Source organism: Pogoniulus pusillus, chromosome 6 (assembly GCF_015220805.1).
Source record: "Pogoniulus pusillus isolate bPogPus1 chromosome 6, bPogPus1.pri, whole genome shotgun sequence".
In the NCBI taxonomy this organism is placed as follows: domain Eukaryota; kingdom Metazoa; phylum Chordata; class Aves; order Piciformes; family Lybiidae; genus Pogoniulus; species Pogoniulus pusillus.
Window position 1 is genome coordinate 26,794,196 of NC_087269.1, and position 24,334 is coordinate 26,818,529.

The following is a 24,334-nucleotide window of genomic DNA, read 5'->3' on the forward strand; positions in this document are numbered from 1 at the left end:
CAGAGAATGGACGAGGCACTTAGTGCCATGGTCTGGTTGATTGGACAGGGCTGGGTGATAGTTTGGCCTGGATGATCTTGGAGGTCTCTTCCAACCTGGCTGATTCTATGATTCTGTGACTCTATGAATATCTCAAATTTAAATGAGCCCTGCCCAGGACAGATTTGCAGAACCAGGTTAGGCCTACAGAGAGTGCTTCTTCAATCAGTGAGGACATTTCTAGGTAGAAGGTCTCCAGGGCTATAGAAAACAAAGGCCAGCAAAAGAAGATCTTGAAGTAACACTGAGTTTTTTGTTTGGAGCTGTGGAGTTTTTAAATGAAATCTGGCTCAGAGCAAGATCTGTGGTACTTTACAGCTATAATAGAATCACAGAATCATAGAATCAACCAGGTTGGAAGAGACCTCCAACATCATCCAGTCCAACCTATCACTCAGACCTGTCCAGTCAACTAGACCATGGCACTAAGTGCCTCATCCAGGCTTTTCTTGAAGACCTCCAGGGACGGTGCCTCCACCACCTCCCTGGGCAGCCCATTCCAATGCCAATCACTCTCTCTGTGAAGAACTTCCTCCTAACATCCAGCCTAGACCTACCCCTGCACAACTTGAGACTGTGTCCCCTTGTTCTACTGCTGGTTGCCTGGGAGAAGAGGCCACCCCCCACCTGGCTACAATGTCCCTTCAGGTAGTTGTAGACAGCAATGAGGTCACCCCTGAGCCTCCTCTTCTCCAGGCTAAACACCCCCAGCTCCCTCAGCCTCTCCTCATAAGGTTTGTGCTCCAGGCCCCTCACCAGCTTTTTTGCCCTTCTCTGGACACGCTCCAGCATACAGTTACAGCACAGGAGGATTACTTTTAAAGTAAAGTAAAGCAAATAAAGGATTAATCCTAACTCTTAGTTGCAGTGCCATGAATCCACAGCAAAATCCAGTCATGAAATTAGAAAGAAATTAATAAGCTGCATATAAGTGTATAAGGCAGCCTTAGGAGCCCTTCTGGGCTTTATTGGAGGAAACAGTTGGCAGTTTTACAGTATGTGTTTCAGGTGCTTCCTGCTCATCACCTGCTGGAATAGATGCCATGAAATTGTTCTGGTTTCAAGTTGTGTATGTGTGTCTATGTACCAGGACATAAAGAGAAAGATAATGGTATGCTTATATAGAGATAAAAGTAAAACAAAACCAAAAGGCTTTCTCATGGTAAGGAAGTGGCAGATGCTTTCTGAGTGGTATACTTGGGTTCAGAGGTCTTGATTTGGTAACTGAGACAGAAGGCAGTGCTGATCCTGTGCAGAAGCTCAGTTTTGAAGTTGCTGCCAGTTGTGAAAACTTTTAAAAACACTTGAACGTTGATCTTTTACCTGTTTTGTTTATGCTTTAATCACACAAAAGCTAAGGATGATTAAAATTAAAAAACTAGCTCCAAAGGTATTTTAATTTGCTGTATTAAAAAGTAGTACTGAGGCTTCTTGTTCTTCTGCTATGAAGAATTCATAGGAACATAGAATCAAACAGCTTGGAAGAGACTGCCAAGCTCATCCAGTCCAATCTATCATCCAGCCCTGTACAATCAACCAGACCATGGCACTGAGTGCTTCATCCAGGCTTTGCTCGAACACCTTCACAGATGGTGACTCCACCACCTCCCTGGGCAACCCATTCCAATGCCAATCACTCTCTATGCTGACAACTTCCTCCTAACATCCAGCCTCCCCTGGCACAACTGGAGACTGTGTCTCTTTGTTCTGTTGTAGGTTGCTTGGGAGAAGAGTCCCACCCCACCTGGCTACAGCCTCCCTTCAGGTAGTTGTAGACAGCAATGAGGTCTGCCCTGATTCTCCTCTTCTGCAGGCTGCACACCCCCAACTCCCTCAGCCTCTCCTCACAGGGCTGTGCTCCAGGCCCCTCATCAGCCTTGCTGCCCTTCTCTGGACACCATTCAGGACCTCAACATCTCTCTTGAATTGAGGAGCCCAGAACTGGACACAGCACTCAAGGTGTGGCCTGACCAGTGCTGAGTACAGGGGCAGAATAACCTCCCTTGTCTTCTGGCCACACTGTTCCCAATCTAGGCTGGGATGCCATTGGCTCTCTTGGCCACCTGGGCACACTGCTGCCTCATGTTCAAATTAAAATAAAAAAAAAAGCCAAACAACCGAATATTATGAAATGCTGTCAAGCCATAAAGCTGCATTATTTCCCCTCAAACATGATTTTTTAGTGAGGGTTTCTCCCTCTGTGTATTTTCCAAAGGCAAAAAGATATTAGTAATCAGGCAGGTACATGTAATCTTCACCCCTCTGGGCCTCCTGCTCCACGTGTCTCACTGCATTGCCTAATGTATTTCTGACTGCTGTGCTTCTTACCCATCCACAGCACCTAGCACCCTTTCGTTATAATGAGATATTTTCCCACTATGCCTTGCATCAGTGTTGCTGCCACCAAGCCTGGTTTTTATCACAGTGTCACAGCATCACAGTATCATCAGGGTTGGAAGAGACCTCACAGATCATCAAGTCCAACCCTTTACCACACAGCTCAAGGCTAGACCATGGCACCAAGTGCCACGTCCAATCTTGCCTTGAACTGCCCCAGGGACGGCGACTCCACCACCTCCCCAGGCAGCCCATTCCAGTGTCCAATGACTCTCTCAGTGAAGAACTTTCTCCTCACCTCCAGCCTAAATCTCCCCTGGCACAGCCTGAGGCTGTGTCCTCTCGTTCTGGTGCTGGCCAGCTGAGAGAAGAGAGCAACCTCCTCCTGGCCAAAACCACCCCTCAGGTTCAGTTTATTTTTAACATGTTCATGCAACGAATGGACAAGGGACTGATTGTGACTGAAGGTCTGCTTAGGTACATTACAACTTTGGCTCAGTTCTGCTAGCAAAATTGTTGAAGGCATGGGAAAGTGCAGGAGGTAAAGTAATGTAAGGTAAAAAAGGTAATCATGTTGGCTGCAGAGCAATAATTGCAACAGTAATAGCTGGCAGATCAACAATTCAAGGAGAAAAGAGACCCACACAAAGTTGCACATATCTCAGAACAAAAAAAAAAAAAAAAAAAAACCCAAACAAACAAAAAAAAGGGGGGTATAGTGGCAACACCAAGGGAGAGCCCATTCCAAGTGACCAAGAGCAACACTTCTCCAGCCAACAGCTGTCTGGTCAGTAGAAACTCAGAAATGTTGTAAGTACATCAGTCCTGAATTTACATTGCAGGTGGCAGGCAAGGAAGGACACATTTCTGTTCTTGTCTGTACTCTAGTGAAGCTCTTATGACCCATAAAAAAGCCTGGAAAAGCAACTCGCTGTGCAATGGTCACAATCAGACTGCCCTCAGAACTAAAGGAAACTTACATCCTCAAGGGCCTCTAAGCATCAAAGAAATCCAAGGATTGAAGGATTTTTGCAATGTACCTACAGCCTGCTGCCTTTGCTGTGCTTGTTTTCCTTTGATATGGAGAAATTTTACTTCTGTTCATCAAAATCATAAGGAAAAGTGGGGGGGGAAAAACCCCAACCCCCCCCAAAAAAAAATAAACCCAAAACCAAATAGAAAAAAAAGAAAAACCAACCATCAACCTCAAACCTTTGCAGGTTCATAAATGAAGGATTTGGCAGTTGCAAGAAGCTCCAGAAATGTCAAAGGAAAAATCTTACCACATAGATGAGTATTTCCTTTTTTTTCTCTTTGAAGCAAAGAAGTAGAATCATAGAATCAGTCAGGGTTGGAAGGGACCACAAGGATCATCCAGTTCCAACTCCCCTGCCATGCCCAGGGACACTCTACCCAACATCAGGCTGCACACAGCCTCAGCCAGCCTGGCCTTAAACACCTCCAGCCATAGGGCCTCAACCACCTCCCTGGGCAACCCATTCCAGCCTCTCACCACTCTCATGCTCAACAACTTCCTCCTCACGGCCAGGCTCAATCTCCCCACCTCCAGCTTTACTCCATTCCCACTAGTCCTGGCACTCCATGAGAGCCTAAAAAATCCCTTCCCAGCTTTTTTGTAAGCCCCCTTCAGATCCTGGAAGTCCACAAGAAGGTCACCTCGGAGCCTCCTCTTCTCCACACTGCAAGCCCCAGCTCTTTCAGTCTGTCCTCATAGCAGAGCTGCTCCAGCCCTCTCAGCATCCTCCTGGCCCTTCTCTGGACACACTCCAGCATCTCCACATCCCTCTCGGGATAGGGGCCCCAGGACTAGATGCAGTGCTCCAGCGAGGTCTCAGCAGAGCAGAGTAGAGGGGGAGAATCACCTCCCTCGACTTGCTGGCCACTTTTCTTCTGATGCAGCCCAGCATCTGGTTGCCTTTCTGGGCTGCAAGTGTACACTGCTGGCTCCTGTTGAGCTTCTGGTCCACCAGCACCCCCAAGTCCCTCTCCTCAGGACTGCTCTCCAGACACTCACTGCCGAGCCTGAGTCTGTGCTTGGCACTGCCTCAACCCAGACCTTGCACTTGGTCTTGTTGAACCTCCTGAGGTTGGCTTGTGCCCACCTCTCCAGCCTGTTTGGGTCCCTCTGGATGCATCCCTGGCCTCCAGCCTGTCTGCTGCACCACACAGCTTGGTGTCATCAGCAGACTTGCTGAGGCTGCACTCAGTGCCTCTGTCCATGGCACTGACAAAGACATTGAACAAGACTGGTCTCAGGACTGATCCCTGAGGTACTCTGCTTGTCCCTGGCCTGCACTTGGCCATGGAGTCATTGACAGCCACTCTTTGGGTATGGCCATCAAGCCAGTTCTTTATCTATCCAGTGCTCCACCCATCAAACCCATGTGTCACCAACTTGCAGACCAGGATGTGGTGTGTGACAGTGTCAAAGGCCTTGATCAGGTCCAGGTAAATGAAATCAGTTGCTCACCCCTCATCTATTATCCTTATTTGATTGCACAATATGCCCAGCATTACTGGGGACCTCAGAGAGCACTCACCCTGTTGTTGACCATGGAAGGAAAAGAGATCACAGGAGATCATAGTACAAGAAAAAGAAGTCCATCAGAAGATACAGTCTTGATGTAGATTAATAGATGGAATGGATCAATAGATGGGATGGAACTGGCTCTTCTCCATAAAAGTCCAGTGAGAGCTAATGACTAGCTAAGCCCAACTCATAGACAATTAGAAGGGCAGTGGGTGTTGGATTTTGATAATCTTCTTAAAAGACAATTATCATTGCTATTGATATGTTCGGAGCCCGTTGAAGACTGCTGTCTAACTTGTTAAACTTGTTTGTATATTGTTCAGAAAACCAGAAAATCTCAGATGAAGAAAAAAAAAGTTTACAACCAAGATGTTGAGAAGCCACAAGGAAGAAGGAATTGCAGCCAAGGGATGTATCTTCAGATTCAACAGTTTGTTCTCTTAATCATTTTTGCTCAGCTGGCAGTATCAAGATGAATACCTGTTTTCCCTTAATGCTCTCCTCCTGAGAATACTGACACTCTGTAGACTGCCAGCCAAAATAATACATTTCTAATTTGAGAAGGCTTTAAGGACTCTAGGAAAACAACAGCAACAAATTCTGAGGAGCAACATTGCTGGCTGGAAAAACAGAAAGCAGGCAGCCCAATGGCAGCCATAAAGAAACAAATAAACCCTGATTCATCCAGATGTAAATGTCTAAGAATGGCATATACCATGCCTGTTATAGAATCATAGAATCAAAAAAGTTGGAGGAGACCTCCAACATCATCCAGTCCAACCTTGCACCCAGCCCTCTCCAATCAACTAGACCATGGCACTAAGTGCCCCAGCCAGGCTTTGCTTAAACACCTCCAGAGACAGAGACTCCACCACCTCCCTGGGCAGCCCGTTCCAATGCCAATCACTCTCTCTGACAACAACTTCCTAACAACATCCAGCCTAGATTTATTCTGGCACAACTTGAGACTGTGTCCCCTTCTTCTGTTGCTGCTTGCCTGGGAGAAGAGACCAATCCCACCTGGCTACAGCCTCCCTTCAGGGAGTTGTAGACAGCAATGAGGTCACCCCCGAGCCTCCTCTTCTGCAGGCTGCACAGCCCCAACTGCCTCAGTCTCTCCTCACAGCACTGTGCTGCAGCCCCTCACCATCTATGTTGCCCTTCTCTGGACAAGTGCCAGTATCTCAACATCTCTCTTGAATTCAGGAGCCCAAAACTGGACACAGCACTCAAGGTGTGGCCTGAGCAGTGTTGACTATAGGGGCGGAATAACCTCCCTCGTCCTACTGGCCACACTGTTCCTGATCCAGGCCAGGAAGCCATTGGCTCTCTTGGCCACCTGGGCACACTGCTGCCTCATGTCATTTATATTTTTATTCCATTTGTTATATTTTCCAGAGAAGATCTTATTTACACACACTTCTACACATTTCTTTCTTTAAAGACTACTCTAAGTAAAGCAGGTGTTGGAATCAGTATTCCAAACCAGCTATGCCTTAGGAGTGCTATATGTACATACAGATGATACAGAGTATGTCAATCATGTACAGCATCATAGATAGGTATTTAAGAAGATAACTAGTTTTTTCCCACCTATATAAATAGGTGGGTGAGAAGACCTCGTGCTCATTAAATCCAAAGCCTTTCTGATCAGGAGCAACTTAAAATTAGGAATTCCATTCCACTGTCAATCATTTTTGTGCAGTAAGAACATTTTAGATTCAAGCAGTTCTGAGCTTGACCAGCTCTTACACTACAGTTAAATGCAAAGTGTGGAATAAAACCACAGTTAAGATGCTCAAAATTTCGGCTCAACTGATTTCCCTCCTGCCCCATTCAGATGCTTCTATCAATCAGCATCACAAAAACTGCCCAAAGGTACCTTGGACCTGGACAGAAGCTTTGCCACGTGCCCACACACCACCTAGGTTCTCATTTAAGTTACATGAACTACGCTGATCTTTTATCTGGTCAGCTCCAGCCTCCAATCACTTGCTTTAATTTTTCTTCTCTTAATAGTTCTTTTTTTGCCTATTTAAGTGAAAAAACATGCTGACAAAGCAGGATATTTCAAAGGCATTTTAAAGCCTTCCAGAAGATCTATGTAGGTCTATTAGCATCATTACATTCCCTCTGGCTTTCTTCATATATACTTTCTATTTGTTCTACTCTACACGCTTTGCTGCTGTGTGTTTCTAACGCAGAGCACAGTCTACAGTCTGTGTCTTGAGCTTTGAAGACATTTTACCTTTTTTTTGGGGTAGTGAAGATATGTCCTTCTTTGTGAATTGAATGAACTCATTGCCTAATTCAGCAACAAAGTCAGATATCACTGAGAACTGAAATCAAAGAATCATTGAATCAAATAGGTTGGAAGAGACCTCCAACATCATCCAGTCCAACCTAGCACCCAGCCCTGCCCAATCAACCAGACCATGGCACTAAGTGTCTCATCCAGGCTTTGCTTAAACACCTCCAGGCACGGTGACTCCACCACCTCCCTGGGCAGCCCATTCCAATGCCAATCACTCTCTCTGCCAACAACTTTCTCCTAACATCCAGCCTAGACCTCCCTTGGCACAACTTGAGACTGTGTCCCCTTCTTCTGTTGCTGGTTGCCTGGGAGAAGAGACCAACCCCCACCTGGCTACAGCCTCCCTTCAGGTAGTTGTAGCCAGCAAGACACCAAGTATTATACAGAAGTATAGATAAACAGGTGAAGTCTCAAAATGACACTTTTCTGACTCACTCTGTTCTTAAGCTGATTATTAGTTGTAGTACAAAAAAACTCTACTTGACTCTTTAACCTAACATCAAAATTCCCCATGATTTCTGCCACCTTTAGAGTCAGGCATTGGAACAGGTTGCCCAGGGAGGTGGTGCAGCAACCATTCCTAAAGGTGTTCAAGAAATGTGTGAACATGGCAGTTTGGGACATGGTTTAGTGGCCACGGTGTTCTTAGGCTGATGACTAGACTCAGTGGTCTTGGAGATCTTTTCAAGTGAAACAATTTAGTGATTACATGAAAATCTGGGAGTTGCACACACCCTGATGGTTTTTCTTCTCTCAAAAGCCATGCAGCTATAAGAAGTGCTGTACTCTCATTTCAGGGAGGAGGGCACAGCTCCATCATGCAAGACACTTATGTTGGTTCTCTGGAGCAGAGCAGGTGAAGAGCTAGTCCACAGAATATTGAGTTCATCTTGTTTGAAAAGACCTGAGGTGTTCAAAAAAAAGAGAGGATGAGGCACTTAGTGCCATGGTCTAATTGACTGGACAGGGCTGGTTGCTAGGTTGGACTGGATGACCTTGGAGGTCTCTTCCAACCTGGTTGATTCTATTACTCAATGATTCTATAATCCTGTAATATCATGTGCATAGGACCCTGCACCTAAATGCAGTAACAGGAAGATATACACAAGCTTGTCTTGTTTGCAGAAGTGGGAATGCATTGAGCTGCTCTATCTTTCATGTAAAATCACAGCTCAATAGTCACACTCTTCCTCTAGCCCCTCGGTGACTCATTTAAAACCTAAATGAACAACGACTCAATAAGAGAGTTAGAATCAAAAATTCCAAATGCTTGCTTTTACTTCTTCAGCATCAGTAAAATGCTTTTGCCCATAATTGTTATCATTAGCAGAGAAGAAAGTAAGAACAGAAACAATTCTGTGCTTGGTATGCAAGAGATGGTATATCCATGGCTGAGAGGAGTCTGCATCTGCACACTTGTTAACACTGGAGTCAACAACTATCCCACACATGGGAAAAAACCCAAATTGAAAATGAATCTAAGGTTGTGATGATCTGCCAAGTGGTGTGTAAACGTGATGGCAGCCTCAACAGTCCTCATGTAAGTAAAGCATTCTCAAAGACACGCTTTGACAAACATTATGGGTTCAAAGCACATCTTTTCCCTTCGTAACACGCAGTATGGTACATCCTTGATCAAAATGACTCATTAGGAAGAATTTATACTATGCGTATTTTTTTCCACCTTCAAACTGTGAAAAAATGCCTTTAATTATTAATTAGTCTTGCAAAAAAATGTAGCTTTCATGACTACATTTGATACAAGGATTTGTCTCTCTATGATGAGAGGCCTCGAGCACAAGCCCTATGAGGAGAGGCTGAGGGAGCTGGGATTGTTTAGCCTGGAGAAGAGGAGGCTCAGGGGTGACCTTATTGCTGTCTACAACTACCTGAAGGGTGGTTGTGGCCAGGGGGAGGTTGCTCTCTTCTCTCAGGTGGCCAGCACCAGAACAAGAGGACACAGCCTCAGGCTGCGCCAGGGGAAATTCAGGCTGGAGGTGAGGAGAAAGTTCTTCACTGAGAGAGTCATTGGACACTGGAATGGGCTGCCCGGGGAGGTGGTGGAGTCGCCGTCCCTGGGGCAGTTCAAGGCAAGGTTGGACATGGCACTTGGTGCCATGGTCTAGCCTTGAGCTCTGTGGTAAAGGGTTGGACTTGATGATCTGTGAGGTCTCTTCCAACCTTGGTGATACTGTGATACCTCTGGTATACAAGGATTTGTCTCTCTATGGTTCACAGAAATAACTGCAAAACCTCTGATATCTACAGTTCACTTCATAAACTGCAACAGGTTAGCTTAGAGAATCAGCTCCAGCTCCTCACTGAATAACCAACGGCTTGAAAAATTTACCTGCTGCACATCAACAGCATGATTGGAAAAGGACATTTTGGGTCTTTTTAACCATAATTTGATTTTAAAAACTGTGTTTTGCAAATTGTTTTCAATCTCGCCATTCATTCCCCCCTTTTGTCCTGAAAAAAAATTTGAGGAAAGACCAAAGTCAGATTTGCTGGCTCACTAGCACAAGTTATGTTCAATTTTCTTCTGTGACATTCACATAAGTAACAGCAGATGTTGCTAGAACATTCATGAGTTTAGCTCTGAAGTGTGCGGCCAGACATTTGTCAAGCTAATTTGATTTCCTGAAGACTGCGAGGAGAGTTCTGCTGGATAGTTCCCCATCTGTGACACTGAGTCACTCTTGCCAAATTCACTTGAAGCCTCCAATGAAGATGTTCTCCTTTCAATTTCTGCTTAAGGCTACTCTTTATTAGTTTTCTTCAAGAAGTTTGGTTTGGTTTGTTCCCCCCCCCCCCCCCCCTTCTGTTAACACCTCTTTAAAGACAGGGAGAAGAAGGTTCGGGAGAATGATGAAAAGAGAGAATACTCTGACATGGGACTCATAATCTTTGCCATGGTACTGTTTAGCAGATGCCTACTGAAGCCAGCAGGAAAGACATATATAGATTTCAGTGAAAGGGTCTGGCATGCTCCCACAGCTGAAGAAACCTGTGCATTTAAATAAAGTCTGGCTGCTGAACACCACCTTTGAACACAGTATGCCCAAGTTTTGCAGAGCACTGGAAATCGGTAAATTATTACATTAATTGGATTAATGAATAACCTCAAAAGTAAGGAAAGGCTTCCCCATTCTTCTAGAGGACTGAGATGAGATCTGTACCCACAAGAGGCGTGAGCAGCGTGCGACAAAGCCCGTGGGGCACAGGGCTGGCAAGCCTCTGCTTTCCTCACGCCTAGCTCAGTGTCCTTGCGTTTCCCACTGTCTGCCACTCGAACCACACCGAGAGGTTCTGCAGCGCCAGAGCTAGGCTCAGACTTTGTTGGCAGGCTTGTTCGCTACGGCGAACCTCTGTCTGAGGTACGGGTACCATCAGGGTGTCACCTCCGCGGGCTCTCCCCAGGCCAGGACCCCCCGCGGGAGGGCGGAGAGGACGCGAAACGGCGGTGTGGGAGCGCCCCCTGCTGACCCTCCTCTGGAGGCCAGGACCCAGCCGCGCCAGCGCTGCCCGCCGGCCTGCCCGGGCCCTCTGTGCTGCCAGCGCTGCCTGTGCCTGCCTGGCTCTACTGCCTGGCTGCACTGCCTGTACCTGCCTGCCAGCCTGCCTGTACCTCGGCGCCCTGCCTGCCTGTGCCTGACTATATCTACTGCTTGCCAGTCTCTACTATCTGCTAGTGCCTGACTGCACTGCCTGTGCTTGCCTGCCAGCCTGCCTGTACCTCGGTGCCCTGCCTGTCTGTGCCTGACTATATCTATTGCTTGCCAGTCTCTACTACCTGCTAGTGCTAGGCTGCACTGCCTGTGCTTGGCTGCCAGGCTGCCTGTGCCTGACTGCACTGCCTATGCCTGGCTGCCAGGCTGCATGTGCCTAGCTGCAGCACTTGCCTGCACTTGCCTGTGCCTGCTTGCACTGCCTGCCAGCCCCCCTGTTACACCTATAAAAGAGCATGGTGGTTTCCTTAGCCCTACCAAATGTCCACCTGTAATAGCAAAAAATAAAACTAAACTCCAACACAATCAGTACTGGTTTCCACTCACTTCCAGCTTATTTCTTCAAGCAGGATTTTAGAAGAGGGTGAGAACAAAATACATGGCTTGAAGGCTTGTGCTCTGTCTAGATGAAAACCGTGGTCTCTTTATACAGGCAAGTTTATACTGACGCTACATTCAGAAGTGTGGAGACTCTGACCAGATCAACATCCTCAGCACAGCTTGGCAGGCTCTTCAATAGCTTACCTGTCCTCCAGCTGCTGTAGTTGGGCACAGGAAGGAAGAGCTGCTTTTCCCTTTCACACAAATGTAATATACCTGAAATGTCTATGGGAATCCAGCTTTCTGGATAGATCAAATTCTTTGGATAGATCTTAGGGGGGAAAAAAAATCTGTCTTAGGCTCGATTAAAACTAAAACTCAGACATCATAATAAAACTCTTATGTTTATTGCAAGAATAGCCAAACCATCTCAGAATGTGAAAATTTGAGGCCTGAGTTTCTCTTGTTTCTATTACACGGATGAGGAAGCACGACTGTTGTGTATAAAAGGAAGGGAAGTCATCTTCATAAGTATTTCCAAAGGCCATTTAGCTCAATCAGCAAACTGGGAGAATGAGCTATTGAGCATAGTTTAGTGACTTGAGTTTTCATTTCAAGGATGAATAATGACTTAAAACAGAAAAACAAAAGAGACTTTGAAATTTTTCCTGACCTTCAGCTCCACTAAACATGAAAACTAACTGCTGAATTCTGGGGAAGCGACCTATTTCTCAGCACTTCAGAAAGCTTAAAACTGTGCAAATGACATTGACAAAAATGTGACCTGTGTTTTCTAAGCTTCCTTTGCACAATATAGCAAAAAAAAATAAAAAATCAAGTAGAATATAAACTCTGTCATGGGGAGAACTTAATAGTCCCTTGTTGAGATACTGTCATGGAGGCAGGGAATTAACATGGCCGAGTTAGGAATTATAAAAAATAGAAAGATTTTATTTTCCTGGAGCCCTGAACCCAGACTATATGCAAAAATTAGTTTTGTTTATTAACAGATTCAGTTCACTCAGGAATTTCTTCCAAAAGGATAAATTTAGATATTTAGGAAGTCAGGAAAAGGAAAAGGCTAAGCTATCAACACAGCTTTACCCCACTATCAGTCAGGCTGAGCAGAGAATAAAGGGAACAGCAGGTCTTACTCACAGAGGTGAGATAGGCATTTGGCAATGACCCCTTGCTGGATTCCTCTGCAGGAGCAGCCTGCTGACGCTGCAGGCAATATCCAGTCATAGAGATCCACGCTGCAGAAGCCCTTAGGCAAGTGGCAGAGCTGCCAGACTCGGAAATGTCTCGAGCACTTCTTCCTGACTGGGATGGTCATGGAATGATGCTGCCTTCACAGAGGCAGGGGAGAGCCAAAACTGCTAGAGTCCCCAGTCCGGAAGGCAGCCAGGAAGTTGGCTACGGCTAGGGTCTGAGAGAGGGCAGTCCAGATGCTGTTGAGTCTCCCTCAACGGGCCCCAGGGCTTGCCAAGCCTGCAAGTTTGCACAGAATGGTGCAAAGTGGGGAGAACCGCCCAAAAGCAGAGATGGGGGAAAACCAAGAGTCATACAAAAGGTAGGAGCTGTCCAAAAGTAGGGACAGTCCAGTCATGGCAGAAACCTGTCCAGCCAGGCACTCTGTTAAGGCAGAAGCTCATTCAAGATGGGAACCCTCAAAGCAGGAACCTCAAGGCAAGAGCCCTTGCTCTATTTATCCTTTTTCTAGATGAAGTATCCATTTACCATTTATACTGGGCATGAATACTGAGCCAGACACCAGCCCAATTCCAGTGCAGGCTTCCACATGAGTCAGTCCACATGCAGAAAGGCAGCTTTTGCTGATCCCCTTCAAGCCCAAAAGGGGGGGGTGTGGGAGGAGGAAGCAGCTTTTACGCCACCTTCTCCTGATCAAACCTGCGGACTGGGAGGGATAATGAAGGAATTTGGGGTACCTCTGGACAGATACCCTTATAATCAATTTTATTTCTTTTTCATATTATCTCCAAGAATTGTATTATGAAGAAAGAATTGATCCCCACTTAGTCAAAATACATCCATCTGAGGGAGGGTTCAGTTACAATGACAAAACAAATCAAGATCTTTTTTCTCCTCTTCCTCTCCAGCCCAGAGTTTTCACCTGCCACTGCCACCACCACTAGTAGAGAAGGTGTTTCGGGTACAGATGCAAGTATGATACACTCAACATTTTACAAGAACTTTTGAGAGCACAGCTCACCACCCTTGTCTAAAATATTCTTTGTCTTAGCAATACTTTGTCAAAACTGGCCACCAGAATTTATCAAAATAGATTTAATTAAAAGAAAACAACTGAAAAACAGGTTTTTTTAAAAAATAGAATCATAGAATCAAAAAGGTTGGAAGAGACCTCCAAGAGCATCCAGTCCAACCTAGCACCCAGCCCTATCCAGTCAACTAGACCATGGCACTAAGTGCCTCATCCAGGCTTTGCCTGAACATCTCCAGGGATGGCAACACCACCTCCTCCCTGGGCAGCCCATTCCAATGCCAATCACTCTCTCTGCAAACAACTTCCTCCTAACATCCAGCCTAGACCTCCCCCAGCACAACTTGAGACTGTGTCCCCTTGTTCTGTTGCTGGTTGCCTGGCAGAAGAGACCAACCCCACCTGGATACAGCCTCCCTTCAGGTAGTTGTAGACAGCAATGAGGTCTGCCCTGAGCCTTCTCTTCTGCAGGCTGCACACCCCCAGCTCCCTCAGCCCCTCCTCATAGGGTTTGTGTTCCAGGCCCTTCACCAGCTTCGTTGCTCTTCTCTGGACACATTCCAGTATCTCAACATCTCTCCTGAATTGAGGAGCCCAGAACTGGACACAGCACTCAAGGTGTGGCCTGACCAGTGTTGAGTACAGGGGCAGAATAACCTCCCTTGTCCTACTGGCCATACTATTCCTGAGCCAGGCCAGGATGCCATTGGGTCTCTTGGCCACCTGGGCACACTGCTGCCTCATCTTCAGCTACTCTCTACCAGTACCCCCAGGTCCCTTTCTTTCTGGCTACTCTCCAGCCACTCTGTCCCCAGCCAGTAGTGCTGCTTGGGGTTGTTGTGGCCAAAGTGTAGAACCCTGCACTTGGCCTTGTTAAATCTCATCCCATTGGCCTCTGCCCACCCATCCAGCCTGTCAAGGTCCCTCTGCAGGGCTCTCCTACCCTCCAACAGATCCACACCTGCTCCTAGCTTGATGTCATCTGCAAAGTCACAGATGCTGGACTCAATCCCCTGCTCCAGATCATCAATAAAGATATTGATTTTCCTCACAGTAAATTAAGTTTTCCTCCATTTTAAGCATAGAACTAGACATGATGTCTAGCAGCCCTAGTTCTCTAAAGATGTCCAAAGGTATTTTGTAACTTTAAGATAAAATAGCTAATGCAATCTTTCTGCCCTACTTCACACTGCTTTCTTTGTATCCATCAACAGCAAGGAATTATTGTCACTTCAGCCCTTCCCAGGTGTGATTCATGCAAAGGGAACTATTAAAGCTGGCATCTTATTCCAAATACAGTTGGAAATGACTGCAACAAAGGCAAGCTTGAAGTCACTGCTCACATCTGGGCAGGATTTCAACAGGCTGAGAGTTGTGAGAGATTCCTTGTTTCTTGAAACAGAAAGAAGGGCTCTCTGCAGAGGTTAGGGGCATTTAGGTTTTGCTATTACTGATCAGGAATTAGCAGCACCAATCTTACAGTAAGAGACAAGCCAAAGTAATTTCTAAAGCAGCCTTCTTCCTTTTCCTCCATTCCAAAAAGCACATTGGTGTTTTGCTCAAGTTCTCTCATATCTGTATAGTGCAAAACCTGTCAAAATGATCTTCCAAAGCAGCCATACCTACATTTCCTCACATGGATGGGATAAAGATTCAGCACAGAATAGCCAAAACAATAGTCAATATTAATAGCTGAGAACTATACATTCTCTCCAGGGTCACAGAATCATCAAATAACCTAGGCTGGAAGCAATCTTAGGGATCATAAAATGACCTAGAATGGAAGTGACCTCAAAGATCTTCTACTCCAACCCTCCCTGACATGGGATTAGGGGGGTTGCCTCTCAACTAGACTTGGCATCTAAGGCCTTATCCAACCTGGCCTTGAATACCCCCAAGACAGAGACCTCCACTCCCTGGGCAACCTATTCCTGGGTCTAACTGCAATTCTACTGAAGACCTTCTCCCCAAGATTAAGTCTAAACCTACTGTCCCACTCAGCTTCAAACCATTCCCCTTGTTCTATTGCTAGATACCCTTAAGAAAAATTCCCCTCCAGCCTTCCAGTAGATTCCTTTCAGGTATTGGAAGGCAGCTCTAAGGTCTCCCTGGAGTCTTCCCTTCTCCAGGCTGAACAATCCCACCTCCCTAAGCCTATCCTCATAGCAGAGGTGCTGCAACCCTTGGATCATCTTTTTCCTGTTTGAAAAGCAACTCCATAAGCCCAGAACATGAAGATTAATGTTCTTTATATGCTGAGAAGACTTCCTATCAGGCTGAGAGAGGCACTCACCTGTAAATGATCAATTTCACTGAAAAACTTATATTCCACCCTTGAAAGTCAACTTTCAACAGACAAAAAGATCCCAAATACATGTTTCATAGCTTTCTTTTTATCACAGTTGTATTTCCTATTAAGATTTTCCCATTTTGCTGACAAAGATACTGTTAGGATTTCTGTAAGTTGCACAATGATAGCATCAAGCCCGTATAACTTCAAGCCATCTCCTAAGTCATACCTCCCTGTCAGCTCTTCAGCAGGGATTGTGCTTAGTATTTGAGGTGCTGCAGAAAATGAGCTTTCAAAGCACATTCCTGATATAGCACTGAGGGTTGTGTTCTGTTGACTTCTTCATAAACCTTTAATGACAGCCCAGACCTTTTATGGAGTTCAGTGATGCCTGGGCTTTACTTAACTACAGGATATTCAACAGTTCCTATATTCTGCTCAAATCACAGAGGGAGTTACCCTCTATGCACTGAAACTTCACAGCAACCAGAGTGGTATTTCTGCTCCAGCCTGACCAGTGTCATCAGATCATCATCACTGATTCTAGGGTGTCATGGTAAGCTTCATAGGCCCAAAATAGGCTTATACATGTCTTGGCTTGCCCAGGCATGTTTTTCTGTTCTTCCTAAGAAGAAACCACGGGAAAGAAGACAAAATAACCTGGAACCACTACGGACTCTGGCCTGCCCTGACTTGTCTTGATCCTGAGGTAAACAAGGTACACACACTTAGCTTGTGCCTGCCTTCTGCAAGGCCTGGCCTTTTCCCAAATTTGGGTAAAGCAAGCCTATGGCTTTGCCTAATATGATCAGGCCTGGCTAACTGCCATTCTGATTGACTACGCTGTGTCCAAAGGGCAATTGATCTCAGCCCACACTCATAAAAGAGGTAAACACAATGTGTTCATGTCTGCCATTGCCTACTGCCATTGCTTACTGCCTTATTGTTTGCCTGGAAACTTCACTGTCAGGAGTTTACCAGGAACAGGCTCTAAATGTCTGCACGTGATTGGCCTGCATAGCCAGCATGACATCGTGCTGAGACTGCACATGGCAAGACATCCTGCCTGCACCTGAAAGTCTCTCAACAAGATGAGAAGTCCTGCAGATACATAGATCATCCAGAGGAGCCAGGAGACAAGGTCAGAGATTGTTTGCCTCCTCTCCCCAGAAGCCTGGGAAGAATCAAGTATAAGTGGCCAACAAGACAGAGTTCCCTGAAAGCATTTGGGTGCTGTCTGGGTCTGTGGCTAGCCCCCATGACTCAGGTAATAATAATTTTCTGAGTAAACACTTAAAAGCCTCTTTGTAATTCTCCATTGCCTTCTGCCATAAGCAGAAAGAGCTCCTTGAGTCCATCTAATGGGCAAGCAGTACATTGCCGGCAAGCACTACATTGCCTGCAAGCAGCACTGGACCACAGGAATCTTCTCTTCCAGTTCAATTAATGAAATGTTTCCATGACAGTGTGAAGAACCCATTATTATTAAAATTAGTGGTTGGGGATGGTGAGAGTTCCAAATATTAAAAAAAAAAAACAAAAAAAAACCCAATATTATTTTGGGAAAAAAAAATCATCTCTCATTAATTGATTTCCCCTTCATAACATAGAGCAATGAGAAGATTTTGGGGAAAAAATGAGGTCTTCATTGGAGATCGTGCTCAATGCTGCTCACAACTGCTCCTTACCTTCCACCAGAAAGATGTTTGATAACAGAAATCCTTTAGCTCTTCCAAATTTGTTTTGATTTTATCTAACTGCTTCTAGCTGAAGTGACTTCTAAAAAGGCAGTCAGACTACTGTCCATAACCTCAGGCAGTAAAGTGTCCTTTCCTACAGAGAGAGGAATAAGCTCCAAGCTTTTCTCACCTGCAACTTGAAGTACATGTGTGAAAGGTAGAGGTCTCACTTGGAATAGAATGTCAGTCAGCAAGAGTTGATGAACTAATGTTGTCATTAAAGCATACAATGGAAAAGCATGTTCCTCTGTCAACTGCACTGCTGTCCTTCAACTACAGATTGCCTTCCTATGGAAACAAGGCTCCTGAAACTTCTGTATAAGGCAAGCCAGGAGCAAAGAAGTGTCTCTTAGCTTGGTTTTCCAAGAGTTACTTCTGAGTATTTTTACCTTGGTTCCCACAGCTTCAGGATGCCTTACGTAGGGGAAAGAAGAGATAGTGGACACCTGGTTAATGCGAAAAACAAGGTGTGATGTATGTAAAAGACTAGGCTGTTCTTGCCTAGATTATGCTAATGTGTAAGTGTGTGCTCTGTGCTCAAGACTATATAAATGGCATCAGAATGAACAGTAAAGGTCTCCAGTGGGATTCACATTGAATTGTGTGGAGTCCATGTGGCATTGCTCTGATCATATTGGTCTGTGTAGCTTTGTCTGATGATCTCCCGCAAGATAATGGCATAATTTTCTATCAGATTTGCCAAACAGACCAATATCTTCACTGCACTTACATGCCTGCAAAGTACTTGCAAATCACAATCAGGTAAAAGAGACAGATCTCTAGATATCTGGAGTAAGATTGGCTACCTTCAATAATAGCAGAAATGAGAAAGCTCACAGGGCTTGTAAAATGACTATAGAAGAAGTAACAAAGTCAGTTACAAACTATAGGAAGTAAGGAAAGTATTTACTTTCTCTACAGAATTTCATTGCTTAATTTTTGTAGTGCCTACAAAAATGTAATGGTTCAATATTGACAGAAAGCACATCTTAGTTGTACATTCAACGTGCTGATCACCAGTTACACCTTCTGAGAAGCTCAGCAAGCTTTCAGAGAAACTCAAGAGAATAAGAGTTGGCATTACTGATATTTCATAGAATCACAGAATCAGTCAGGGTTGGAAGGGACCACAAGGATCATCTAGTTCCAAACCCCCTGTCATGGGCAGGGACACCCTACCCTAGATCAGGCTATTTCTAGGATAGGACATAAGAAGTATGTTTAAAATGCACCACCAAACCATGGATTGGTTGTTCTGTAGAATTCCTTTCAGGATGCTTCTCACATACACCCACTACAGCCAGTTCTGCTTTTGTTTGTATAAAAACTTGGTCGTAGATTGAAATGATCAGAAGATAAATAATATGCACTGCTTACAGATAAGAGTGAAACAATGCTTCACAAGAGATAAAAAGTCTTTGGAGCTGCTGAGAAGTTGAATATATGTAAAATCAAAACACAGCAACGCCCTAGGCCCATTTGCCAAGCTATTTTTTTCTTGCTTCTCCCCTGCAGCGTACACAGAAAAAGCACAAGAACAAATCAGCAGAGATAGCCTTTGAAATGAAGTGGAGATATTAACTCTTCAAAGCCAGGCATTAGAACAAGATATTTTTTTACTGAATAAAAGCTGTGATTTAAGTTACAAAGACCCTTCAAAACCCATGAGCAGTGTACGAACATGAGTGGAAATTAAGAATCCAAACCCCCTCTTTCTTATGAATGTGTGGACAAAATCATAGAGTCACAGAATTGTCAGGGTTGGAAGGGACCTCAAGGATTATCCAGTTCCAACCTTCCTGCTTTGGGCAGGGACACTTTCCACTACTCAGGTTGCCCAGGGCCACATCCAGCCTGGCCTTAAAGATGTCCAGGGATGGGGCTTCCACCACTTCCCTGGGCAACCTGTTCTTCACCTTTATGGTGAAGAAGTTCTTCATAACATCTAATCTAAATCTTCCTCCTCTAGATTGGATCCATTCCACCCAGTCCTATCACTACCCAACATCCTAAAAAGTCCCTCCCCAGCTTTCTTGTAGGTCCCCTTCAGATACCAGAAGGCCACAAGATCTCCTTGGAGCCTTCTCTTCTTCAGACTGAACAACCCCAACTGTCTAAGCCTGTCCTCATAAGAGAGGTGCTCCAGCCTCAATAATCCTCTTGGTCCTTCTTCTCTGGACATGTTCCAGCATGTCCATATCTTTTTGTAATAGGGGCTCCAGAACTGGACACAGTACTCCAGGTGAGATCTCCCAAGAGCAGTGAAGAGAGGGAGAATCACCTCTCTTGACCTGCTGGCCACACTTCTCTTGATGCAATGCAGGATATGGTTGGCTCTCTGGGCTGTGAATGTACGTTGGTATCTCACACTGAACTTCTCATCCACCAGCACCCCCAAGTCCTTTTCTTCAGAGCTGCTCTCAAGCCAGTCACTGCCCAGCCTATACCAGTGCCTCAAGGCATGTAACGAAAAGAGTTTGGTGTTCTGAAGTTGCACTTCACAAATGCTTTTGAGGGTTTTGACCATCACAAAATAAGTCTCCATCAAATGTAAATGAGCCCATTCACCCATTACAGATAAAACATGCATGTGATGCTGAATAAGATAGGAGTGTGCCATATTCTCATTAACGATAATGAAATTGCCATAATGATGCATCTATAGTTTCATCTGTTTGCAAACAGTGTTCAGTTCAGTGCTTGCTATTTGTTATCAAGAAATGCTGATAGTCACACAAAATGCCAATTTTTCTATGATTAGATAGTTTCATCCAGAATGCTGCATTTAAGTCTATGTGCTTGTTTGAAGCTAGCTAGAATATTTTGGTGAGGAGAATTAGATGATAGGCTGTAAGAAGTGAAAAATGGTGATGTCTGCTGCACTCTATAGGCTTGCTGAGATGGATAAGAACAAGAACATAGATATAGATAAGGCAGTTGTTTGCTCTCTGTCCTTGTGGCTACACTTCTCTCTAACCTAAACTGCTGTCTGTGTGACTAATCCATCTGCTTCCTAACCACCCGGTCCAACTCTCCAAACTCACCTTGAATGCAAGGAAAAGTCTGGGGTAAGGTAGAGGGTGAAAAAAAAGTGGAAGGGTGGTTGGGAGCTCTGGTTTCTGGGAGGGCTGTTGTGTTTCTGTATTACTTTTTAACTTGTCTATTTCTGTCTATAGCTGTAGAGATTGTAAATATCTGCTTGTATGATGTGCTAAGCTGTAAATATAGCTTCATTCTTCCAATTCTCAGATCAACTGAGTCTAGTCTGGGTGACTTTCTTAAGCCGGGGGGGGTGGGGGGTGGGGGGGCAGGTAACACCCAAACATCACAATCTACAATATCTCTTCCTGCCCCAATCATTCCATGATTCAAGAACTTCTTGACAAATAATCTTCACCCTGTTGCCATGTTTGCACACCACAAAACAACCCAGAAACCATCCCATTCTATTTTTAACTGAATCTCTTCCTGACTCTGAATAAATCATAGAATCATAGAATCAACCAGCTCGGAAGACACCTCCAAGATCATTCAGTCCAGTCTATCACCCAGCCCTATCCAGTGAACTAGACAATGGCACTAAATGCCGCACTCAGTCTTTTGTGAGCAGCAGTGCTGACAGCAAGCCTGCAAAGACACTCTCTTCTACAGGAACAGACAACCAGTAGCACCCTGCACACTGTTATACTTCTAGACTTTTCACTTGAATTGTATTTCTCACAATAAAGACTACCACTTAAAATGTGACTGACCAAAGTGCACCTAAATGAGCCTTGGTGTTGCTGGTAATCACTTGGCACTGTGTGGGACCGTGGGGAGGAATTGCAGTTGAATGTCTCTTGTGCTAGTTTCTAGAGCAATCCTACAGCAGAAAGGGCTGTGAAGCTTTGAAGTGCTGCACTTCTGCCCTCTCCACCTGCAATGCCTTTCCTGGTCCCACTCCTGCATGCCTTTCTAGGGAAGGAAACAAATAGGAGCTTTGTCCCTCTTGCTGGTGGATGAGAAGCTCAACAGGAGCCAGCAGTGTGCACTTGCAGCCCAGAGGGCCAGCCAGATCCTGGGCTGCATCAGGAGAAGTGTGGCCAGCAGGGCTAGGGAGGTGATTCTCCCCCTCTACTACACTCTGCTGAGACCCCACCTGGAGTACTGCATCCAGTTCTGGAGGCCCCATTACAAGAGGGATGTGGAGATGCTGGAGTGTGTCCAGAGAAGGGCCAGGAGGATGATCAGAGGACTGGAGCAGCTCTGCCATGAGGACAGACCAAAAGAGTTGGGGCTGTGCAGTCTGGAGAAGAGGAGGCTCCCAGGTGACCTTCTTGTGGCCTTCCAGTGTCTGAAGGGGGCCTCCAAAAATGCTGGGCAGGGACTTTTTAGGTTGTCAGGGAGTGACAGGACTAGGGGGAATGGAGCAAAGCTGGAGGTGGGGAGATTCAGACTGGATGTGAGGAGGAAGTTGTTGAGCATGAGAGTGGTGAGAGGCTGGACTGGGTTGCCCAGGGAGGTGGTTGAGGCCCCACGGCTGGAGGTGTTTAAGGCCAGGCTGGATAAGGCTGTGTGCAGTCTGATCTAGGGTAGGGTGTCCCTGCCCATGGCAGGGGGATTGGAACTGGATGATCCTTATGGTCCCTTCCAACCCTGACTGATTCTATGATTCTAAGCATTTTCTGTATCAGAGGAAGGCTGCTGTCTGGATCAGAAAATGTTTGAAGTGGTGGAGGGAGGCTTGGTCATTAGTTTACAGTCATGGCAAGAAATAGGACTTTTACCTTGTTTTGTCATTCACAAAATTTCATAGGATTTATGACTTTCAGTAGCTTGCTCTACTACATAAACCATATCACTCTCTAGTTTTACTGGCAGTAATTAGCGGGATCTCAAAAACTACAGGCTTGCTAAGCTGCTGTCCAAAATGGACAGATTCTGTTAATCTAAAGTTTAAGACAGTGAATGTGATGGTTTGGGTGTTACCTGCCCCACCACCACTTAAGAAAATCACCCAGACTAGACTGGGAAGAATGAAGCTTTCTATTTCCAGCTTAGCACAATATCCAAGCAGGTATTTACAATAGATACAGCTAGAGACAGAAATAGACAAGCTAAAAAGTAATACAGAAACACAACAGCCCTCCCAGAAACCAGAGCTCCCAGGAGGGACTCTAAACCACCCTTCCACCTTCTCCCCACCCCTCTGCCTTACCACAGACTTTGCCTTACCTTCAAGGTGAGTTTGGAAGGTCAGCCAGGGGGGTTAGGAAGCAGAAAGATTAGTGAGGTAGCAAGTTAGAAAGAGAGAGATGTGCAGCCCAAAGCCCAGAGAGAGACTCCCTTATGTTTATGTTCTTGTTCTTATCCATCTCAGCCAGCCTGAGTGCAACAGACATCACCATTGTTTCCTTTTCACAGCCTGCAATCTATTTCTTCTCACCAAAATATGCCAGCTAGGCTCAAACTAGCACAGTTAATCACTCATTTTGGCATTTGTTTAGTGTGTGCTAGGAAAACAAATCACATTTCTCCTTTCTGTCAATGGCTGCCTTTCATAGTCACCTCAAAAGCTTTAATTCCCCAGCTGAGCACTTGCTAGATTACTCTCAATATCCATCACTCTTCATCCTCCATAAGCCTGACTGTGCTGCAAGCAAAATGAGGTCAACTTGACCTAGGAGGACAACTTCATGGAAAGTAAACATTTGGGGAATCTCCTCCCAAGTGTCATTAAGTCAGTAAGCATCCTTTTGCTGACTTGAATGGGCTTAAGATCACATAACCACTAGGTTAGACCTCTAGGATTATTGAATCCAACCTATCACCTTACTCTTCTAATTAACTGACCCATGGCACTTGGTCAGGCCTTGAACACCTTAATTCCTGCAGGTAAAACTTAATGGCCATATTTGGCTTTTTAAGCAATCTTTCTTTCCAAGCATGCCTCACTCCAGATAAAACCATTTTACAACACATTTCTTCTTGCTTTCTTTTACCAGGGATACAAATGTCAGATCATTTTCTATCCCAAGTTCAGAAACAACATCCTGCACATCACGGAAAATCATCCCCCCTCTGCAGATCATTTCTTACTAGCTTCATAGCTTACCACATCTGCTGGAATATGGACCTGAGCTGCTGGCAGAACCAAAAAATAGCCTTGGTACAATAGGAAAACAGTGATATTGTTGCCATCACAGAAACGTGGTGGGATGACTCACCCAAGTGCATTGCTGTAATCAGTGGCTACAGACTCTTCAGGAGAGACAGGCAAGGGAGAAGGGGTGGAGGAGTGGCTCTGTATATTAGGGATGCTCTGGATGTCATGGAGGTAGAGATTAAGGATGACCAGGTTGAGTCCCTATGGGTGAGAATTAAGGGGAAGGCCAACAAGGCTGACATCCTGGTAGGAGTCTGTTATAGACCACCCAACCAGGAAGAAGAGGTTGATTTATTATTCTTTAAGCAACTAGAGGCTGCCTCAAGACCACCTGCCCTTGTTCTTGTGGGTGACTTTAACCTGCTAGACTTTAACACTGCAAAAAGAGGCAGTCTGGAAGGTTTGCAGAGTGCATGGAGTACAACTTCTTATCCCAGCTGTTACATGAGCCTACCAGGGGTGCAGCCCTGCTTGACCTGCTGCTCACAAATAGAGAGGGGCTGGTTGGGTGCATGGTGGTCGGAGGCTGCCTGGGGTCCAGTGACCATGAAATTAGAGAGTTTTCAATGCATGGTGAAACCAGGAGAGGCATCAACAGGACCTCCACACTGGATTGCCAAAGGGC